This window comes from Homarus americanus, unplaced genomic scaffold (assembly GCF_018991925.1).
Source record: "Homarus americanus isolate GMGI-L3 unplaced genomic scaffold, GMGI_Hamer_2.0 scaffold35258, whole genome shotgun sequence".
NCBI lineage: Eukaryota > Metazoa > Arthropoda > Malacostraca > Decapoda > Nephropidae > Homarus > Homarus americanus.
Window position 1 is genome coordinate 20,001 of NW_024757019.1, and position 7,891 is coordinate 27,891.

At 38.0% G+C, this 7,891-nt stretch overlaps 1 long non-coding RNA gene across 6 annotated transcripts in view; it reads left to right on the forward strand.

Annotated features, from left to right (window-relative positions):
- Positions 1–6,548, forward strand: part of LOC121857354 — a 25,454-nt gene extending 18,906 nt beyond the window's left edge. For 4 of the 6 annotated variants that reach the window (XR_006087170.1, XR_006087171.1, XR_006087172.1 and 1 more), the window contains 3 exons: positions 4,081–4,238; positions 5,340–5,462; positions 6,024–6,548. This is a non-coding gene — a long non-coding RNA (uncharacterized LOC121857354). Of the gene's footprint in view, positions 1–2,065; positions 2,156–2,225; positions 2,250–4,080; positions 4,239–5,339; positions 5,463–6,023 lie in introns of those variants that run through there. The other 2 variants (XR_006087168.1, XR_006087173.1) reach the window with 2 other exon arrangements.
- Positions 6,549–7,891: the final 1,343 nt, after the last annotated feature.

Below are 7,891 nucleotides of genomic sequence, written 5' to 3' on the forward strand. Positions count from 1 at the left end.
TAAATGGCACCGAAACTGTACTAAGACTCTTAACATTTCCAACGGTACAGACAAACACATTATCATAAACACAAGGATCACAGATGTAACCTCGACACAAGTGTTTCATTTCCAAATTCAGATGCAAAATTTTATCAATATTCCAACACGCAAACATTGTTCACTCACATATTATTATTCACACCTGTTCTTCCCAGTTCGTAGCTCCATTGTTCGATCTTCCACAACAGCGATCAGAGAGGTGATAACTGCTTGTCACAGGTGCCAATCATTACTCTATCATAAGCAGTCCCATCTGTTCTAACCTAACCTTGAATTCTAAAGACAAATTGTTTGGGTAACCCGAACACAAATATTTGTGTCAAGGATTATCATATCCAGGCCTCAGTTCTCTTACTTATAATGTATGTGTTGTACTGCTGTTACTATTATTATCATTATTATTATTACTACTACTACCATCATTATCATTATTATTATCATTATCATTATTACTACTACTACCATCATTATCATTATTATTTTCATTATCGCTACTACTACTACTACTACTATCATTATCATTATTATTATAATTATTATCATTATTACTACTACTACTACTACTACTATCATTATCATTATTATTATAATTATTATCATTATTACTACTACTACTACTACTACTATCATTATCATTATTACTACTACTACTGTCAATATCATTATTATTAGTATTATCATTATTAGTACAGATTCAGTTTTGAAAATAATGAATATTTTGGGCAAATGGAGATTTTTATTAATATATTTATATTCTTTGCTAATTAATTTCTATTAATTCGTTTATAAAAAAGTATTGGCTATTTTCTTTAAGGCGTCGTTTACTATTATAAGATAACTAGATTACTACAGGTACTACTTATCTTAATAGTATTGTACCACCACAATGTCTACAATAATAACAACACCAACTACTATTAACGGCGTCCAACCTCCCGTCTCTACACCTAATCTAACAACAGCAGCTAAGTTAGTTAAGGTGTGAGCGGCCTCATAAACTGACTATATGTGTTGTTGACTTAGCTTCCCAAGACGCTCTTCCTCTGAGACACAACAGGCAACGTCTCTACTCGGTACGTCTTGTTAAATAGGGATAATCAACTACGTCTCGATAAATAGCGATAACCACCTATTTAAATATCTACTGTTTCGTTAAATAGGGATAATCATCTATTAAAATATCTTCTGTCTGGTTAAATAGCGATAAACACCTACATCTCGTTAAATAGCGATAATCACCTATTTAAATATCTACTGTCTCGTTAAATAGGGATAATCACCTACGTCTCGTTAAATAGGGATAATCACCTATTAAACTTTGATAACAAACTGATTTTTTTTTGACAAATATGGATAATTTGTATTTTCATTGCTAAACCTTCATGGAAATTCCAATGTGGTAAAATGTATTATTCCATTTATAGGTTAGGTTAGGCATGGAATATCTTGTGTATTTTGTGTTAACTTCTAACTGGTCAGAATTGGCAAGTAGACCATACTAACCTGACCTAACCTAACCTACTTACGATATAATCTGGTTATCTTATACTGTAATAGTAAACGACGCATTAAAGAAAATAGGCAATATATTATTATAGAAATTAATTAGCAAAAAATATAAATAAATTAATTAATATCCCCATTTGCCGAAAATATTCATTATTTTTCAAAACTGAATCTGTAATATGCATACGTACATACATAGATACATACATACATTCATACATACATACATGCATACAGTATTTATAACATGAAGGTCTCGGTAACAGATGCACCACATTGTAAACCTGTAACAGTGTTGGCAGTGACGTCATACTTAAGGGGCACCAAGTCATTAATGTTAACTCATTTGTATAGTGGAGTTAATACAGTGGTTCATCAACAAGGTGTTCAGGTGTACTCAGGTGTAGAGTACCTTCATCAACAGGTAAATCTCTTACCTGTCATTTATGTATATTGTCACTCTTAAATGTTTCTATAAAATATGGATGAGAAACTCGGCGGTGTAGTGATGCATTGTGGGAGTTGGGGTGAAGGGGGGGGGAGTGTTTATATTGGCCTGCGAGGAGGAGGAGAAGCACAACACTATTACTAGTACACCTGTACACAGGTGAGTATTGTGTGTCAAGCGAAGTGTATTAGTAAACTTATACCCCGCCATAACCGAGTTGTTAGACCATCACAACACGTGACCAATATAACCTGTAGTTAACATTAACAAGTTATACCTGGTAGTGGTAGTACTGTAATATAGACCATCACAACACGTGACCAATATAACTTGTAGTTAACAGTAACAAGTTATACCTGGTAGTGGTAGTACTGTAATATAGACCATCACAACACGTGACCAATATAACTTGTAGTTAACATTAACAAGTTATACCTGGTAGTGGTAGTACTGTAATATAGACCATCACAACACGTGACCAATATAACCTGTAGTTAACATTAACAAGTGTACCTGACCAATATAACTTGTAGTTAACATTAACAAGTTATACCTGGTAGTGGTAGTACTGTAATATAGACCATCACAACACGTGACCAATATAACTTGTAGTTAACATTAACAAGTTATACCTGGTAGTGGTAGTACTGTAATATAGACCATCACAACACGTGACCAATATAACTTGTAGTTAACATTAACAAGTTATACCTGGTAGTGGTAGTACTGTAATATAGACCATCACAACACGTGACCAATATAACTTGTAGTTAACATTAACAAGTTATACCTGGTAGTGGTAGTACTGTAATATAGACCATCACAACACGTGACCAATATAACTTGTAGTTAACATTAACAAGTTATACCTGGTAGTGGTAGTACTGTAATATAGACCATCACAACACGTGACCAATATAACTTGTAGTTAACATTAACAAGTTATACCTGGTAGTGGTAGTACTGTAATATAGACCATCACAACACTTGACCAATATAACTTGTAGTTAACATTAACAAGTTATACCTGGTAGTGGTAGTACTGTAATATAGACCATCACAACACGTGACCAATATAACTTGTAGTTATCATTAACAAGTTTTACCTGGTAGTGGTAGTCTCTCACTTTCTAACGTTTGACAATAATGTTAAAAATATTTGTATGGGCTGTAGTCGGTAATTAACATACAGAGCGTGATACACGCCGCCAGTTACATGTATAAACATACACAACCTTCCCTCAAGTTAACTTATACTGTTTATTGTACAGCACAGTGCATGACACTACTGAAAGGTACAGTACAGCACATTGCAGGACACTACTGAAAGGTACAGTACAGCACAGTGCAGTACAGTACTGGTACAGTACAGCACAGTGCAGGACAGTACTGAAAGGTACAGTACAGCACAGTGCAGGACAGTACTGAAAGGTACAGTACAGCACAGTGCAGTACAGTACTAAAAGGTACAGTACAGCACAGTGCAGTACAGTACAGAAAGGTACAGTACAGCACAGTGCAGTACAGTACTAAAAGGTACAGTACAGCACAGTATTGCATAGTACAGCATAGTGCAGTGCAGTACTGTTTAGTACAGCACAGTGCAGTACAGTACTATATATTACTGTACAGCCAGTGCAGTACAGTACTCTATATTACTGTACAGCACAGTATCCGCTATTATTTTTTAACTTGTTCTCAAAAGCTGAAGATAATGAGGCAAATCAAACAGTGTAACATAATTATTACTATTATTAATATTATTATTATTTATGATGGTCATTTATCATCCACGAATTGTTTGAAATGTTTACCTTTTGTTAAGTTTTCTTATTATGAGTGTTGTTGTTAACATGTTTACACTTATCAGGTGTTACGACTGATTCTACGAGATCGGCTAAAACAGAATTAATGATGTATGTTGCTTTTACTAATTCAGATCAAGGTGTAACTTAGGTGAAAACATAAACAATTATTATTACTGCTTACATGAACGTTAAACATTTCAAATTATTTTCTAAGTCGTAGGGGATAACTATTATATGTGATAATAAACACTTTATTAACCCACAAAACTTGTTCAGTTGTTACAGAAAAGTGAACAAGTTGTTTGAGGATGAAGTACATGTTGACGCTGCTGGTGGTGACCGTCACTGTTATGGGAGCAACAGACAACAAAACTCGGCGATGTGGTCTTGGTGCAGTCACCAGACTACCCCGCCCGCCTGACCAACAAGCGCAGGTAAGATCATCCCCAGTTCACCTTCACAGGTACACCATAACACTGCAGGTAGACCATAACACTACAGGTAGTCTCAGGTCAATATATAAGAACATAAGAAACATAAGTAAATAAGGAGTCTGCAATAGGCCGGTTGGCCTGTGCAGGGCAGCTCCTGTCGAGAGTTACGACCACTCTCAAACATCCATGAATCTATCTAGCCTCCTTTTGAAACTTTTCAGAGTTCCAGCACTTACTACAAAGTTGCTAAGCTTGTTCCACTCGTCCACCACCCTATTTGTGAACCAGTTTCTTCCTATCTCCCTCCTAAACCTAAACTTATCCAACTTAAATCCGTTACTCCGAGTCCTATCCTGCTCAGATATTATAAGAACTTTATCTATCTCCTTTATTGATCCTTTCACCCACTTAAATACTTCTATCATATCTCCCCGCACTCTTCGTCTTTCTAGGGAATGCAAGTTTAGTTTCTTTAACCTAGCCTGATATGGAAGGTTTCTAAGTCCCGGAATCATTTTCGTCATTCTTCGCTGCACCGACTCTAGTGAATTGATATCCATTCTATAATAAGGGCACCAGAACTGAGCCGCATAATCGAGGTGCGGCCTGAATAGCGCAAGATATAGTTGCAATAAGACCTCTGCACTCTTATTACTTACACTTCTAGATATAAAACCCAATACTCTGTTTGCCTTATTTCGAACATTAACGCACTGTTTTCTAGGCCGTAGGTCCGGGGTTACAAGTACCCCTAGGTCTCTTTCACAAGTTGCTTCAGTTAAATACATGTTCACGTCTGCAGTTATATTAACGTAAGTTACTGTAACTTTTAAACGAGGATCCTCAAGGTGTTTAATGTTTCTCTTAAATTAAAGGTGTTCCAAGGTGTCTAAGACACAATACTAAGATGACACACTAAATGGCGTTCAAACTGTAACCTTCCCGAGGATACAAAGACGATTACAGGTGTTACTTCCACCAACACCTGTGTTCCTCTAACATTATCACCACCACAGGTGTTACTTCCACCAACACCTGTATTCCTCTAAGATTATTCCGTCTTCCACAATAACGTCTACAGGTGTTCACTCCTTCCCACAGTTGTCAACAGAATATCGTCTGCCAGTCACCGAGTGCCAACCTTGGAGTCAACTGCGAAGTATTTAAACTGGAAGACTGTGACAATGAACGACTCATCATATCCGACGGCACCACTTCCTCCACGTATGTGTTACCCGGTACAACACCACCACCACCACCTCTACTACTGTTACTCTTACTACCTTTACTACAAACTAAAATAAACAACTTTTACTGATATTGTTATTATACAATGCAAATAGTATTACAATACCGGTTCTCCTTAAAATTACACTACTACTACTACTACAACAACTACTACTACTACTACTACTACAACAACTACTACTACTACTACAACAACTACTACTTCTGTGTGTGATATTGATAGTAACATTAGAAGTTACTGGACATAAAGACAATATGTGATCCAGTCATAACAATACTTGGATTAATTTTAACTATCATTAAACCTTTACTTTTGATGTTGGTAATATTATCAAGTAATAACACTCTTACTAACTTGTGATGCTTCAATAACTATTCCTTTAATTACAACCACTAACACATTATTACTCCTGTTACCTCGAATACTTTGTCTCCTCAGTCTGAGCATAAACTGATAATAATACCTCACTATAACCTCCTGCCTGTCACTATAACCAGCCAATGTTAATTACTATATGATGGCGTTATCCTCAACAGACTCTGCGGGAATATTACATCTACCTGGGTCTTCCCCACCAACGAGATGAAACTCGAATTCATAACCAATGGCGACCATAACTCCCCTGGGTACAAATGTTCCATCACGTGCCTAGGAGAACAAACCAAAGACCAACTACAACAAGTAATGTGAGAAGCAGCTGCCTCTCTCTTACCTGCACCACGACTACCAGGACCACTATGAGGAGTTCCTTGGGATTTGTTCATCTGAAGGAGTGACATGCAAGTGTTCCAGGCTTCACTAACCCCCGGACCCGGAAACCTGACCAAACCTTCCTATGTCAGCCTGGCCTAATGTAACCTGTCCCTTAATGACCTAACCCACCTATCCCCAGCAAACCCTAAATTTATCACCTCGAACATGACTCAATGTAACCTAACCAATACAGCACTTTATAGAGACATGTCATCACTACTTGTGTAAGACTTTATCAAGACATTATATATTATCTATTAATCATTTAGAGAATATTGGCAGAATATAATAAAATATTGCACACCAAACACTGTTTATGTATATAACCTAAACCACTGAAGAAAGCCAACCAATAATAAATACAGTCCAGTACAGTACAGTCCAGTCCAGTCCAGTCCAGTCCAGTCCAGTCCAGTCCAGCCCAGTCAAGTCCAGTACAGTCCAGTCCAGTCCAGTCCAATCCAGTACAGTACAGCCCAGTCAAGTCCAGTACAGTACAGTCCAGTCCAGTCCAGTCCAGTACAGTACAGTACAGTACAGTACAGTGCAGTACAGTACAGTACAGTACAGTACAGTACAGTACAGTACGTCCCCAACTGTGCTGTACACAATATGGTCACTAGAGGTACAACACAATCAAGACAGTAATAAACACTTACATCAGTAAAGTAAGTACTGTACTGTACTGTACTGTACTGTACTGTACTGGACTGGACTGGACTGGACTGGACTGGACTGGACTGTACTGGACTGGACTGAACTCGACCGTACTGTACAGTACCGGACTGTACTGTACTGTACAGTACCGTACTGTACTGTACTGTACTGTACAGTACACAAGTTTGTAATATCTCAAGTGAGGTCTCGTAGGCAGACCATAAGAGAATTATAGTTTAGTGTAAAAGTAATGATTATGGTGACTCACTAAGTCACATTATCCACTGTGTTTACTCCTCTTGAGGGCTGGATCATGGGTCACACAAAGTGAAGCTAGATATACCCACACCTGCCTCCATATATCCTCAACCCACACACGTAGGGAGGGTGTGTCTTGTTCTCTGTCAAGAAGACTCTTATGGTAGTGTAAACCTCAGCTTTACACACAACAGATAAGCAGCGTTACTTATACAGCGTCAGCTTACATAATATCATGACCCTTTCTCTTGAGACCTCTATTAAAAATCACTCTCCCATAGTCATAATAATATCATATTTAAACGTTAAGGAGGTTAATGATGCCGCCGCCGACCTCACCTGTATGAGCGTGTGACTTACCAACACCTGTCAACAACATATATTTGTTTTATAATATTCTCTTCCTTTTGTGAGATTATTAAAGACCACACAACACAAGAGTGCGTTCCCTAGTTAACCAAAGGAACACAAGTAATGGTTGAGTGCGTGTTGCTGCAGAACTCACCCTAGCACTCCCTGCACCTTCACCCTACCACTCCCTACACCCTCACCCTACCACTCCCTACACCCTCACCCTACCACTCCCAACACCCTCACCTTACCACTCCTACCACCCTCAACCTACCACTCCCTACTCCCTCAACCTAGCACTCCCTACACCCTCACACTACCACTCCCTACACCCTACCACTCCCAACACCCTCACCCTACCACTCCCTACATCCTCACGCTACCA